The sequence below is a fragment of the Phoxinus phoxinus genome (genome assembly GCF_949152265.1).
Source record: "Phoxinus phoxinus genome assembly, chromosome: 4".
NCBI lineage: Eukaryota > Metazoa > Chordata > Actinopteri > Cypriniformes > Leuciscidae > Phoxinus > Phoxinus phoxinus.
Genome location: NC_136879.1, coordinates 26,294,943 through 26,311,462, shown reverse-complemented (window position 1 = coordinate 26,311,462; position 16,520 = coordinate 26,294,943). Strand labels below are relative to the sequence as shown.

The window sequence follows — 16,520 nt, the reverse complement described above, 5'->3', positions numbered from 1 at the left end:
TGTCAAGACAAGAGCCTGGCAAGCAGTGTCACGAAGCTGCGCTGCTGTGATTACTGATGATGTCTGCCATTGATTAGCCAAACACAGTGGGAAAGGTAGACACACAGCTGGGACCAACATGGGTCTCCGTGAGTTTATATATTTACACATCAGAGTCCACTACAGACCGTTCAATGCTCCAGTACATACTGCTAATGTAAACAAGTCACAGCTAGCATTACATTTACTAGCGCATCAATATCCCACCTGCTCAAATCAACAGACAAGTTTATGAAGCAAAGGAAACATATTCCTCCAAGATAAAGAGTCCTTCAACCTGCCTGTAAAGTTGGTGGTAAATGTAAGGACAGCCTTTAAACACAGTGCAGAACAAAAGGCAGCCTTGCACTAGGAGTTTGTATCCGATCGCATCCTTTCCACACATTACTTTTCAATTTGTAGCTATAGCATAAGTCTCCGTTAGCCCTCTCGCAGGCTAGGGTGCTGTGTAATTGACAATGACAGAGAGCAGTCAGACTTGATTAGTTCAGGCTTGGTAAGCAGTTCATTACTCCCTGGGCTGGTGGTGGTGGTGGGGGGAGGGGGGGGGTGTTGTAGTAGTTGAACCCTTCAAAGACAAGAGGGGAAATTTCATGGAATGGGTCCTATTTTTGTTTGTTTTATAATTTTGAGGATTAGATTAAGATCACAGATAGAATCCTTTTTTCTTCTCCTTTTTTTTTTTTTTTACACAGCTATTGTGCTATATTATACAGTGGCCACCAAAGTATTTAGACATTTAAAGAAACAGCTTACCAAACATGAAAACTGAGTCATCGTTTACTCAGTCTCATGTCATTTCAAACCTGAATTACTTTTTATTCTGCAAAACACTAAATAATATACACTTTTTGCAGGTGTCATACGTTTTTTTAGTTTTTTTATAAAACTGAGCAAAACTGACAATAAATACATAATGTTATGAAAGATTTATATTTCAAATAAATGCCGTTATTTTGAACTTTCTATTCAAAGCATCCTGGGGGGAAAAGTATCACGGTTTCCACAAAAATATTAAGCAGCGCTACGGTTTTTAACATAAACATTTTAAAATGTAGCCAATTAAAATAGAAAAGTTATTTTAAATTCTAATGGGGTCCAATTCTTCAAGTAAGTTTGGAAAGACATGAGGGTGAGTAAAAAAAAATTTTTTTATTATTATTTTGGATAAACTTACCCTTTAAGTCATACTTAAAGGCACAATATGTATTTTTTTAAATAAAAATATTCAAAAACCACTAGAACAATGTTATATGATTTTTTCAGATGTGTAATTACATACATTATCCCAAAAGTTTCAAACAATGTTTAAATCCATAGAAATCTTAACCAGTGCCACGTCATATCCGCGTTACCCTTGATATTTAATTGGTATTTAATTGTAATATTTGTCAGAAAACTAAGGTAATACAAACAGTAATCGATCACAAAATCATGGCTAATTTTCCTAAGGAGCGATGAACCGTCTTACAAAAGCGAGAGCTTACAAAATCTACAGAAAACAGTAGTTCTCCATAAACGTTTGAGTTTTAATGTTTAACCACTCTAGAAATGTTAACCACTCTAAGGTTGTCATAGCCTTTTCATTTTCCTTCAGTACTACGTCTGGGATTGTGGCATATTCTTGGGTTTTCTCCGGTAAATTTTTTACCAGTCCAATCAGCATTCCGTGAAAAGGGGATTCTGTTAAATAAAATATCTCCCTTTGGAGTGGACTTTGAGCTTTGTAACCTTGCAGATCTTTTTTATGCTCAAACAGCAACATGTTGTTAACGTTTTGAATAAACGATCTCTAGCGGCGAAACTTGCTGTGCCTTTAATACTGTAGGAATCCAACTGGATAGTTATAAAACATCAAAACAAGTGACCTCTGAAAATAAATGATGTTAGACCTTTTCTCACAACTAGAACTCTGAGAACTCATTTTTCTAGACATTTTATAATGACCTTTCCCCAATTGGTCACAATAGTTTTTAATGGATGTAAGTCACTTCCCATAAAATTCACAAGAGTATCCACAAGTGTAAATAATAACTTTTAACACGTTTCACTAACATTTGACAACAAGAATGTGTCTTAGTTATTTTTATCTTAAAGTCCCCCTGAAGTCAATAATGTTTTATCTTTGAATATGCAAATTAGCCCCGCCTCCACTCAATCCCACCAGCTCAGAGATCCACTTGGTTAACTTAACTGTAGTAAATGCTACACAATGGCAGGTGAAAATACCGGTTTGATACAGCCATATATGTTTGAATACCAGAAACTGATTCAGAAGAAGTGGAAGAGTAAATTATACAGGCTCGTCTACAAGTCGATGTATCAGAATGGTAATGCGTTTTATGTACCGCTCTCTACAACGTTGGACAGAAGACAGTAATTAATATGCTTAGTCTTTTGCTTGACTGCGTTATCAAACAGCTAATAATGTGTTGGTAATGTTACACAAACCCTTTTCCCGTTCACCATCATAGTCAGACAGCTGCCTTCTAACAATCATCAGAAACGCTTTGAACAACTTAGAACGTCAGTGGAGAAAGGCATACAGTTCCTCATAACATCGTAATATACATCATATACATAATTCACCCGCTATTATTGCTTGCTAACCATTTTTCATATCAACAGAAAAATATACCGGGATAACCTGCTTCTCTAGAGACCTCCCTGCTTCGCAGCGTAGTTAAATATGCTAAACTCCGCCCGCACGTTGACATGATTGGTAACAACATATTTGTTAGAAAAGGGCGATTTCAAACAGTGTTTATCAGACTGTCTTTGGTAAACTGCAGTTTTAAGGAGAAAATACTCAGCAATTGTGTTGACTGATGAATTTGAATTATATTATAGAATTATATTATATAGTTAAATTATATCAAAAACACCACATAGCTATACACATAAACAATATTAAAAACTTGTTTTACACTACACTTTAATTTGGAACAGTGTATCTACTGTTTTACCCTATAAAGTTTAACAATATGTCTTTGGTGGTGCTCGTGCTATTAAATAAATAACACTTATTTAGATATTTTGTTATAAAGTGCAATACATTCATACATTGTTAATTGTTTAATATTTATTTAATGGCTTTAAAAGAAGCCATGGACTAGTTAGATGTTAATACTGTATGTTCAGTGCAATACAGCAATCAGACTGAATGAAGAGACCTTTTTGTTACTGATACGTCTCATGTACACAAGGTTACAGGGCTCCCACGGTATTAAGACGCATTTTTATGCACAATTCATTTGTGGATTCTATTCTACTGCACATCATGCCATGCTATTCTGAGTGACCTTGATATAAGAGTTCAGCTATTGCATACGCCGCATCAGCGATGAATTGAACGGTGGTTTACTTTCATTATGATTCATTAGTCTTTGAATGTAATGCTTTCTAACATGACGTACTGTACATGGATATGCTTGTTTTTGTCAAGCTATGACTTGAAGAAAGAAAGCAGTACCGTATTTTCAAAGATAACTCGATGAAATGAATATCGCTTCAAGTAGAAAGACACAAAATGTATTTTTTTAAATGATTCTTCTAAGACCTTGTGTTTTTGATTGTTTCTTTAACAATAAGTCTTATTTCAGAGGACTATAGCTCGATCTGGGACATGTTCAGCATAAAAATGTAGCTGATCATGTGCGAGTGTTTGCAGAGAGTGATGAACGGCTGTACAGAAGAGGTTATGAGGGAAAGCCCTTATGGAAATGGCATGGGTGTGTATTATGCTAATTACTTACTGTAGACACGCCCACCGTCATTTCGAATAATCTGGATTCATCAACATTAGAACAAGGGTGTACACCTGTTGTGAAAGAGGCACACATTTTGTGTGAACATTTTCTGCATTCAGAAATAAGAACACTTGTACACAATTATGAATGAATTAGACCCTTTGTCTTTATAATGCGCTAGTGAGCTTGAGAATGAGACAATTTTACAATCCTCATCCTGTCATGCTGTCCACCAGCCTGACAACGTGCTTGCTAGATTATTTCTACATACATTTCACTTTGAAATTAAATGTGTGCTAACACCTGACTCCGTTACGAAAGTCTTACTGAAGAGGATCATTACGATGTGTTAAACAGGTGAGATAATGAGAAGCAGAGACGCATAAGAGATGGGAAGAGAGGAGAAGATACAGATGGAAAAAGCTAGGGAGAGTGTTTTCGCCATGGCAGAAGCTACTCTGTGAAGAATTGCAAAAAGCCTGGGCTTTAAAGCAGCTGACAAAAGGCCTGTCCCGAACGATTACATGATCTAAATTCTAATCAAACATCATTTACAGCTTGTTTTATTTGGGCCTCTTGAGAGACTGTCCCTCCTGCCTCTTTGCCATGGCAACCAGTGTCTCATTTCAGAAGTGTCATGCCACATTATCATCTGGCTAGCTCACACACTCCGCCTGACAACTTCGCCCACCCTCTCTCTCTTTCTTTCTTTCTTTCTTTCTGGCTACCTCCATTTTATTTCTTCCTTTTATCAGCCTATGGTCAAGGTTTTACTACAGTATCTTAACATAATGCATTATATCTCTTTGTTTCGGCCTGTATTTCTGGGAGAAAACATCCAAAAGAGTAAATCACCCTAGTCTTACCGATGTTAAAGGGAGAGTCCACTAAAAATAGTTTATTTTTTACTCAACCTCATGTTAAATAAAAAAAACAACAACATTGGAGCCGATTGACTTCCATTGTATGGACATTTTCTCAAAATATCTTCTTTTGCAGGTTTGGAGCAACATAAAGGTGAGTAATTTATGACGTTTTTGCTTTAAATAACTTAATAACCCCTCACTATAACTATATATAGTGTATCACACAAGCTATTTAATCAATAAAATGTTTCTTAATCCTTTTGTTTGCATGTATATTTACAAAAAAACTATAAAAAGCCATAATAATAATGACATCTATTCTTGCAGTAGTTTAACGGCCACTTTCTTTCTTTATATAACCAATAAATATTCCAAAGGGGCTAATTATGACTCATAACATTAGCATAAAGGCAATTGGAGAACTACTGCATGATTTTATTGGTCATATGTCGCTAATAATCTACTTGCACTAAAAGTAGATTAGGGACACTGATAGAAAAGTAATGTATACCATGCAGGGATGTGTATAATGAGGGACGAACTTGTTTCTCCAATGTGTACGGCGTGTGATTGGTATGATGCACACAGCTGGTGGCTTTTTCCATGCTGCCGCAGTCTGAATCACTCTGCTAATTGTCTAGATGGATTGCCTACATACTGTGCAGCAGCTATACACTCAAACAGACATCATTTTCTAAAGATAGTTGCCATTTAAAGCAAATCAGCCATCTTTGTGCTGGTCCCATATGCACGCATGCCCCGCTGCAAATGGAAGACGATGGCACACTCAAGACCCCAATAAATGCAGCAATTTAGCGCAAATGCAAACATTTTTAGCACAAAGTCCAATTTCATGAGAAATAAACTGAGGGTGCCACTGATTGCACAGCACATCTGTCCTTAAATCAACTCAATTTAAACGTGACAAAAATAAAGGCATATGGAGACGGTGCAAACCCTGCCAGGGGTGGGCCTCCTGTTCATGTAATTCAGCATGCAATGCAAATTAGAGCCCTTCTTAGAGGAAAAACAAAATCACCGCCCTTGCTTTCTTAAATAACAAGCCTCATCTCGAGCTTGGGCCTGAAGAGAGGGAAAGTAATTTGAGAGGATATTTGCTTACATGTGTATCAGCAATTTGGTGTATTAGGATGCCCCCTCCCTGGACGTGTGCGGGCGCGTGTGGAAGTGTGTCTGCATGAGTGGCACCACGCAGGCACACGCGCTGCCATGCCACAGGACGGCTGCTGCCTCGGTAACGGTCCCTCCTCTTCCCACCCCTCCCTCCACGAGCACGGTGGGAATTAGATTCCCATCATCAGAAGCTGCAATTTGCTCAAAACAATGTGAAATCACACGCCGGCGTGTCTGGACAGTCCCGGCTCCCGAGGCGCGCAGCGCATATGCAGATTTCTGGATTAATGTCCCCAGCGTGTAGGACGGAGGACAGGGAAAATGAAGTGAGGGAGGAATGGATGGATGGAGTGAGGAAAGAGGAAAAGGGGGAATGAACAGGCTAACAGGACCGGAGTCTTTTTCGATATTTTCTTCCTCTGACGTTACTTGTTCGATGCTCACTTAAGGGATAGTTCACACAAAAATGTATTTTCTGTCATTATTTACTCACCCTCGTGTCGTCCCAAACCTGTATGACTGACTTTCTGCTGGGGTACACAAAAGATGATATTTTGTGAAGATATTTTTTGTACATAAAATGAAAGCCATTGGGGTCCAAAACGACAATAAACCCCATACACTTTCGTACAAATATACTAAGACATCCACAAAAGAAAAGGCATTCAGGTTTGGAGTGACATGAGGGTGAGAAAATAATGAGATCATTTTCATCCCATCAACTGCAAGTCCTTTTAAAATAAGAAATGAAATAATATTCTGGGATAAATAAAAGTTCAAATAAATACTTTTTATTCGTTTATTAAAAATAAATTAAAATATTTACTCACACCCACCTTCAGAGACTTCCAACCTCATATGCTGCTATTTTCTATGTATAAAATTAAAAATAGAAATTTTTACACAATGATGCTTTTTATGCACTGATAGTTCATTAGCGACCACACCTGACAAGCTCCTCAATAGCCCCAAGAAAAACACCATAATAGTGCCATAAAAGCATTTTTATTAAAAGCAATTCAATAAATGTATGAATTTAAAAGGTAAAAAAATATATTAGATATTCACTAACTTTTTAAGAATAAAAATTAATGGGCCTTTGAGCATCACATTTACTGTAGTTACTATGTGTGAAAACCAAACATTTATAAATCTGGACGTTGCATGATAAGATCTGCATAGTGGTTTTAACACTATAACATAATGTTACTGTTGTAACCGTAATTGCAATTATGATAGACGTTATAGTTTCATATTGAATAGTGTGAACCTATTATCTATTAGAACTGTAGCTGATGCTGTCAATGGCAGCTTTTGCTGAGCTATGCCGTAAACCTAACTCTAAAAGGGAGATAAAGAGCTGTAAAATGGCGTTCATCAAGTCAATTCACTAGGACGTTAAAGACGAAAATACAAATAAAATAAAACAATAATAATGTGCGAGTATCTTTCTTAATATAGTGGGGGTCTCCTGAGAGGAGAGCGAGAGAGTCTCTCAGTATCACAGATGTTAGGTTTATGGTGTGGGAGACTGTTCTTGCCTTCCGTTGTTTGTTTGTATACCATAAGGCATGAAGCCGTGGGTATCACACATTTATGCAGCGGGTATGTGTGTGTGTGCACATGTGCACTGGTTCACCCTGGCTAGCACACTGAGGCCTGTGGGGAGTCAGGGCTGTTCCAGGTCCCTGCTGTAATTTTCTGTCAGCCTGGCAGGATTTACCTCGCCTGGGGCAACAGCGGCTGGCTGTGGAGCATGCCACCAATCAAGGATTGAACCTCTCACCTCACTGGCCCTGCGTGTGCACAACACTGCCTCCCATCTTTAATGCGTATGTGTTTGTGAGCGTGCGCATGATCGAGTGTGTGGCGACAATGTAGGAGAAATATTATGTGCATCACCCAAAATAATTAATCCATCTTGTTGACAATCTAACATTTAGAGGTTGCATTTTATAAATGTTTAATGGTACATACATGTCCAATGGTGCCGTGTAACTGGGCGTTTTTAATTCGTTCTCTATGGGAGCTGAGCAACAGGCATTTAGAGGTAGCCTGGTCCTACCAGACTCTCGTACATTTCATTTGTACAGAGAGTATGGCTCCATTGACAAGCGTTAACTTCCTTGAAGGCGGGTACTCTGTTGAAGTTTAAAACTATTGCATTTGCCCAGAGCCACTCTGGATCTGCCATAACCAATCGCTAACGTTTGGTTGTGACGAAACTTCAACTCAAACTAGCGCACGACCGCAACGTCATCGTTCTCAACCACTTCTTCTGTTCGCTGATTGGACCGGTAAAAAATTGATCGGAGAAAACCCAAGAATATACAATCCCAGACGTAGTACTGAAGGAAAAGGAAAATTGAGCGGAAGTACGAAGGAGGGCGGAGCCAGGCTAATTTAGAGGGAGTGTTGGAGGGTTGAAATCAAAACTTTTTTTTAAAAGTCGAGAAAATTTTCAGAGAACAGAATTAAGTGCTATTTTACTTTTAATGTAAACTATTGCATTATAAAAATAATAATTAATAGTTAAAATGATAATATTATTAATTATATAATTGTATGGTAATTTGTTCATATATATGTATATATATACGGTATATATATATATATATATATATATATATATATATATATATACACACACACACACACACACTACACTCACTGTATATACATATACTGTATATATATGTAAATATAAAACAAATTAAATTTATTTAATGTAGAATAATTTTTTATTATGAACGAATCAATCAATAATAGAAAATAAAGCATTTAATGTGCATGATATCATATAATTGTACATTTGCCACATATACATTAAATATTTATAATAAATAAATTGTTAAATCATACTTAGATTATCATTTAATACTATAATTCATAGACAATAATAGTGATAATATATTTACCTAATTTTTTTACAAATATATTTTAAATTGACACTGTTTGTATTCTTCTGGCATTTTGAGTTTTACGTTATGTATTTCTTCCACATAGTGAACACGAAACTCTTCAACGCTAGCCTGATCTAATACAACATCATTGTTATAGCTATAAAAGAAGAAAACCTGAATAGTACTTCATACTATGCTTTGTATTGGCCACATTATTGTTGTGATTAATATGTTGCAATGGAAAATTCATTACAGGCACCACACAGTTGCTCAACAAGTGCCAAGCAATTTTGCTTAATTTAAAATGAGACACAAAACAGCACATCAAGCATCACGCCACTTTGGAAGAGGCTGGTCAGTATGATACTTCAAACGCTCCCCTTTCAGCCAGTCCTGGCCAGCTCTCCCTGGAGTCTGTGGGGGTTGCATTTTCGGAGGCGCATTTGCAGGTCAGCAGCTGAGATGGAGAGAAGTTAGTGGGGAAAAGAGCCCCCTTCATTTCACCCTGAGATTGATGAAGCCTTGGCCCCAGTACTGCTGTAAATATACCAAAAGCCATGTCAGAACAGCAGTCCAACACCCACCACTGACAGCTGGCTTCTCCAAAGCCCCAGTTAGACCACTGCAGACTCAAAGCATGCACACACACTTCCTGCTTCAGAGAAAACTGAACAATAACATCAGAAGTCATGCAGCACAGGGAAATAAGACAATTTCAAACATAAATAAGACATGTCCTTTGGACAAATGAGTAATGAGAGATAACTGGAGCCACATTTCCCTCAATAACTGCAAATAACCCCCTACCACTCCATCAGCATCAAACAAAACCAGTACTTAGCTCATATTAACACCTCAGCTCATTCAAATGCATACATTTAAATAAATGATCAGATGACCTTCATAAAGATAAAACAGCTATGTAAAATTAATTGAGTTTTTCAGTGGTGTTTTATTTACGGGCTGGAGAAGTAATGATGTATGGCTAGTTGACATTAAATACTTTTGGGATGTTGACATCCTGCAATATGACAGGCAATCTAAAAAATGTAAACAAAATTTCAGTAATGCTTTGTTAATTCATGCTTGCAGCTTTTATTATGTCATATTAATTGACTACATAAAATATTTTAAATGAAAAAAAAAATCATGTCACACTGCAGGACTTTTTAAAATGATATAGTCAAGGCAAAAAAGGTCATAATTAAACAAAAGTCATCCAGTTACAGGTCCTAAGATGAAAAAATAATCAACCGTATAAAAATAATTCAAAACAAACATTGCATAATATTACATTAAATGATGTGTAAACCACTCATTTGTCTAAATTAAAATCTTTAACATAATATCACAAAGATATTTTTACAAAATAACATCCTCTATCGTGCTATTGGCTGATTACAAGAGTACATGCTTATCATGTTCATAACAGATCTGCCTGAATGGTTACATTACCACTCACACTTTTGATGATATTTGAACTGAAATGACGGTAAAACTATTAAAAACATTAAGAGGTACATGGAGTATTTGAGTTGACTGGCTGACAAATTACATGACTTGGACCTATCAGTTCATGCCATATAGAGATAACTTAAAAATAGTATATCTGATGCAAAAAAAAAAGCATAAACTGAGTATTTTATTAAACATTGACAATTACGGTTTGATGGAATATTGTAGTGTTTTTAAAACTGATTTATCCATGCAGATCTTTTTTTATTATTATTTATATGGCCTTATTTTTAATTCAAAAACAATAACTTCCCCTCCCCCTGCAACAACATCTCTTCTCTTTTCTGATGACGTGTGCACTGGCACAGGGATCGGGACCATAATTCTTCCCCTCCAGCAACCTGTCACTGACATGAGATCACACCAATTAGCAAACCACAATCTAACAATACAATCAACTCCCGATGGACAAAACCAAGTCCCGTCCTACATTTTTTTCTTGCTCGAGAAGCTGTTTCGCTCGTCGCATCAGGGAAGAATAGATGGTCTCAACTTCCGTTTCATGCCAACTTTAAAACTGTGTGAACTTCAAGTGAACAGAGTTAACAAGACTAAAGAGAGCATAACATACCACTGACTACCCAAGCACTAAGCGGCAGAATAAAAAAAAATGGCATCATAACACCACTAACTGCGATGAATAAATAGAAAAAAAATGATATTGTATTAACATGGCCTTAGTGTGTCCAATGACAAAACCCTTTAGCTTGTGCGTTAAAAAGATAAAGGACTCCGGCTCAACTCTCTCAGTAAGCATCCCTCTGGCTTAAGTCTAAATTTAATCCACCCCATCAAAAAAAATGCTGTAAATAAATATCAGTTTCAAAGTAAAGGCACCAAAGCCCTATAGGCAGGTGTACTTATTTCAATCAGGTGACATTTGTTAGTTACCCACACCAAGAAGGAGGCAGCCACTGGCTAACCTTTCAGCAGTGAATTATGAGAATTTACCTTCATGCTTCAGTGCTTTTGCTGTTCTGCTGCCTTTAGTGTCTAAATCAAAGGCGGGATCTGCCACCTCGGCACTTTCTCTGGCAAGGGCAGCCATTGCACAAGCGCTTGACGATCAGTGACATTTACCGTGTCGCCCAGCCCACTACAGCAGACAGCGCAGAGCCCAGGAGGCAAGCACAAGTCAATTCACACTAGCAGACATTTTCTGCCAATACTGCAACATCTTAAGACTTGGGAAAACACACGATTACGCAGACTAGAATTTGGAGTACAAATGTATGATTAGTTCATTTTTAATACATTGTTTTCTTAATAAATATTGAGCAATGTCACACTCGCAGTCATTGTACATCTTCGTGAGGGAGTTATTGAATAATTCGTCCAACCAATTGGATGACAAAAACACGCAATTGAGAGTGTGCCATTGCAAGACGTTAAAACTTAGACGTTTTTATACGTACAAATACGTTCAGGTTGTAAAATGTTCAAACTTTTTTATTAAAAATCACTGGATGAGCACCAAAATCTCATTGTTTCTTTTAATTTGACCATTGATTTAATATAAAAGTTTGATGGTGTAAACATTTTACAACCTGCATTCTTTAGAAAAGTGAATTTACATATATAGATAGCGGAGGACAGCCTGAAGACAACTGATGATGGTGTATTTCTGAATGAATCAGTTTGTTTGAAGGAATCGGTTGAATGAATGGTTCAATCACTCAGTCATAATAACAGTTCGAAAGCTTAGGCAGCTGACTTGTTGCCTTGCTGTCGTATTAGGCAAAGATTTGCGCATGAAGGTACCTCACAAATCTGATTTTGGACAGGCTTCTAAAGGAAGCAGAATGGTCTAATGATCTACAACAAAACAAAGAGAGATAACCAAGAGAAATTTGAGTACCTACAATACTAAATTCCTGCTAAAAATGACATCAACATTGGAAAAAGATTGTCAAAATCTGGATGTTTCTTGTTGCCTTCCTACCTCCTGCCTGAGGCGGAAGGATTGTTCAGCTTTCGGATGCAGGCAGTGACTGAATGAATCAGCATTTTTGAACAAAAAACCTGAATTACTGATTCAATAACTTGGTCATTATAACAGTGACTTGTTTCATTCCTGAATAAATCCGTGTTTTTGAACAAATCTGTTAAACTGCAGACGCCGTGAACGTCGTTCGGGTCAACCGGATTCGAGGACCAGATGTGTAATTGACACTCTTATTCGACATTACTGAAGAAATAAGCACTGCAACTTAAAAAGCTACCAAGAAGAAAAGTACAAAACGTCAGCTCGAGGCGAAATGACAAAACTTCAGATTAGATCCAGCGAGAGCAATAGATATTTGCGAACAGAGCATCGCCTCAGGGAGATGAGAGTGGCTCCCAATGTCTGGCTTAGTGAAGCCGGGGCCGACACTCCCCCAGACAGTTCTAATTTATTTAACAGCTCAACAGGTAATTTTCCAGCAAAATGCTGATTTTCCTCACCAGCTTCCTCTTCAGCATGTATTCTAATTACCAGTGGCTCTCTTTGATCTGAGGCCCGCACTTCACACTGCTCCGGCTTCCCCGGGATCTCATTTCATTAGAGGTTCATTTCGTTTTGGCTCACTCCTTATTCCGCAGATACACATTCAGTTAGGGGGGGGAGATACGGCTTGACATATTAACTGAGCGCACTGACAAATACTGTCAAAATACACAGCGGCGCTTCCGTCTGCTCTCCGGAGACGGGGCTCAAAAACAAAGTCCGCTGCATTTAAGGAGATGGAAGACGGGATTAAAGATGAGTCCGAGTTCTGATTACCTGATTAAAATTTGGAGGCTGGGTTAAAGACGGCAGTATTAAATTAATTTCATCAGCTCTGTATCAATCACAGCGCCCGGGCTCGCAGGTGCCGTGCGAGGTATGAATGGTTTTAATCTGAGCTTGGCACTGAAAGGAGGTTTTCTGATATCAGGGGCCTCCTGTTAATGATTTGAGGGACGTATCAAGTCCTGTAATAGTTTTCGATGTCAGGGTTTCGTTGTTGCGATAGATTCTGACATGAAAATACAAAGCTCATTACAATACTTGGCTCCCGGTAGACTTGACTAGCCTAGCTTGTTATGGTGCTAAGAAATAGGCAGGCCCAGACAGAATTGGCAGACATTTTCCACATTTTCAACTCTAATTTTAGGAGAAAATCAGTGGAACTTTTCAGACGGTAAAATATATTAGAACTAAACACTTGGATTTGATGTTCACACTTCACAATCAACATTATTGAAGAAATGAGCACTGCAACTATTAAAACCCTTAAATTCAGTTCGGTTCAGGAATGACAAAAGTAAATAAGCAAGAGAGCAAAATAAATGATGATGCAAATAAAGAAATGTTTTTCATTTCTTTGTGTCGGTAACACAGATCTTGGCTCCTGCTAATAAGGTTTTATTTAAATAAAACAATAAAACATTTTTTTTTAAATCAAATCAATATTTCATGATAATAATATTTTTTAATATGATTTATTTATATAGCACATTTCCAAAACACATGCTTCTCTGATATCATAATTATAATGATCATAATTATTATTTCAGAATATATTGGTTGTATTAATAATGATATTATTACAAAATATATTGGTTGTATAATTATAATTATTATTATTGGTTGCTGAAAAAAAAAACTGAGCTAAAATATTTAACAAACAAACAAAAGGGTACAAATTGTGTAGAACTTTGTAAATTGGTAATTCCAATAAAACCAATTTGTTGGCAAAAGCTTCATTTCAGGCAAGTTCATATCCCGAGGCCACATTACATAATGGCCTATAAGTACTATAAGGTTGGGAATTTTTGTTGGGCAATCCAGCACTTGTGGACTCATCAACATCCCCAAATCCAATTTGCAGTTTGGTTAATATGCAATACGCCCAACAGCTCAACAGCCCCGGAAAGAAGTTGATGCCATTCCACACACACAGTATTCCTCATAGCTAAAAGTGGGTCATTAGGTACACTGCTGAACAAAGAGAAAAAGACTCCTCGTCCCAGAGCTGAGAGGCGACATTAAAAGGGGTCTTTTCAGTACGCAGGAGCACGCAGAAGGTGGCGGTTTTTCCGGGAAGGGCCCCCTCAGTTCCTCCATCTGTCCGTCTGTCTGTCTCTGCAGAGGGTCACTGCGGGGGGTGGGTGGCACACCCCCTTCGATGCCCGGAACAGTGCCACGCCTGCACAGAGCCGTGCTGTAATACGGACGGTGCCCTGCACCGCCATCGGATGGGCAAGTCTGCTTTACCTGCTGCGATTCCATTACCAGGCTGCCTGTTCCAGCGCTCAAGTGTTTCTGTAGCATATTAAACAGATTAATAGAACAATGCTCCGGGGAGCGAGCGGCCTGTCAATCTCGGCTAAAAACACAAAAGCAGAAAATTAAAAAAGCCCATGGCTGAACTCCAGAGCCGATAAAACACGCTGGAATCTGCGAAGGAGGGGGGAGTAACACAGATGGTAAATATTTATTCTCCATCTCGTCGCTTTAGAGACCACACAAACATACTCGTGTACAAAGACGGCATACTCGCGCACACACACACACACACACGAATGCGGCAGGGTTTGTCTGTCACATCTACACACACAACATGAACATACATTCACGAATAGATCTGTGCCACTTTTAAGTTCTATGTGAAGAACACAAGGTCAGACTGAAAAGTCAGTTCTGCCTAATACAATATATGGTGACAGTAATTAAACCTTTACTATTCACTGCTAGAGACCGTATTTAGTGCGTTTCAAGGTGCACAGTGGCTATTTTACGGGCATGTCATGTTTGCATCGTCCTCGAATGCAATTTAATGTTTTGATTTAAAGATCTAAAGACACGTCGCATATTGTCCTGAGAGATTTGGAGAAAATTCACTCTGCGCTGTGTTTTATTTCTCCAAGAGATTCCAGGAGATTCAGGCTGGTCTGCAGAGACCACAGAGGCATGCTGGTCTATCTGCTATCTTGATCACAACTCAGCGACCAGACCTGAATTGCTTGAGGTTTGTGGGATACAATTGTGTGCATTTTAATAAAACATTGCAAAAAAAGGTTATTTAGGTCTTTGTCTGGGAAACAAACACAAATCCACTAACTTAAACTATAAGACATTGCTTTAGCACATAATGTGAAATTGTCTTTTTGTCAAATCCACTGGCTTTTTTCTTGTCCCAGGGCTGGATGTGGAGACAGTGCAGTGTATTAGCAGGTTAATTGCCATGTGTTGGATCACAGGAGGGTCGCCTCCAGTTTAATTGTGCACCGTCCTGACTGCTAACCTCAAAGAACGGATGGCCTTTAAAGCAGTGGCCGGGGCCCACTAGGGGGCTGCAAAATGACTTAGTACATATTTCATGTTTTTATTTAAGTGAAATCAATTTTAAGTTGCATTTCTTTTTTTTTCAGTTTTTGCTACTAAAAATAAAATGCATGTTTTTTATAGTATCGTTTAAAAGTTAGGGTGAGTTTAAATGTATTCTTTATTCAGCAATGATGCATTCAATTGATCAAAAATGACAGAAAAGATGTTTATAATGTTACAAAAGAGTTATATTTAATTTATATCTTCATCAAAGAATCCTGAAAAAAAAAAAAAAGATCACCAAATCAGCATATTGTATTATAATGATTTCTGAAAGATCATGTGACACTGAATTCAAGTTTTTCATCACAGGCATAAATTACATTAAACCGTATTAAAGTAGAAAACGGATATTTTCATTTGTAATAATATTTCACATTGGAACTCTTTAAAGGCGTAGTATATAACCTGTTGTTTTATTTAAGTTCCTGAAACTTCTGAAATAATTATATGGTTAATTATTTTGAATCTATTGACACTGCTAGATTTAGTTTTAATATAAAAAAATGTTGAAAACAAGCAATTTTGCCATGATTACGGCAGAATAACAGAAAAATATTGAGGGGCTGTTAAATCAAAAGGTCAAAAAGGTTGAGAAACTCTGTTTTAGTGGACAGGTCTGTATGTCTAACTGATAAAATAGATTTAAAGTGATTCAAAGTTGTAAATAAAACAAAGATTGTAGTACTGTACGTTTTACAAGAAAGTACCATTTCAGTTACTAGAAATTTGGCAAGTAACGCATTGAATTGAACATGAAATTTTCAAGTACATTTCACAATTAATTACAGAGTGAAAATTCTTTCTACACCAAATATTTTTCAGTACACATACAAAAAGTACTCAACTAATAATGGATATGCAAAATATGTTTTACAATACATGTAAGACAGAAAAACTGAGAGGTAGTTAGGAGCAGAATCTGTTCTGGGGTTTGTAAACCTCTGTCCATGGTGCTGAA

General features: G+C 37.5%; 1 protein-coding gene across 7 annotated transcripts in view; it reads right to left on the bottom strand.

Annotated features, from left to right (window-relative positions):
* The window catches only part of dhrs13a.3 (dehydrogenase/reductase (SDR family) member 13a, duplicate 3), an 87,807-nt gene that overhangs the window by 38,706 nt on the left and 32,581 nt on the right, over positions 1-16,520 (bottom strand). The window contains exon 6 of one of the 7 annotated variants that reach the window (XM_079611492.1): positions 8,514-9,228. The exons of 5 other annotated variants lie outside the window; for them this stretch is intronic. The gene's annotated coding sequence lies outside the window, so the exon portion shown is untranslated. Of the gene's footprint in view, positions 1-8,513; positions 9,229-15,730; positions 15,778-16,520 lie in introns of those variants that run through there. One more of the 7 variants, XM_079611495.1, reaches the window with a different exon arrangement.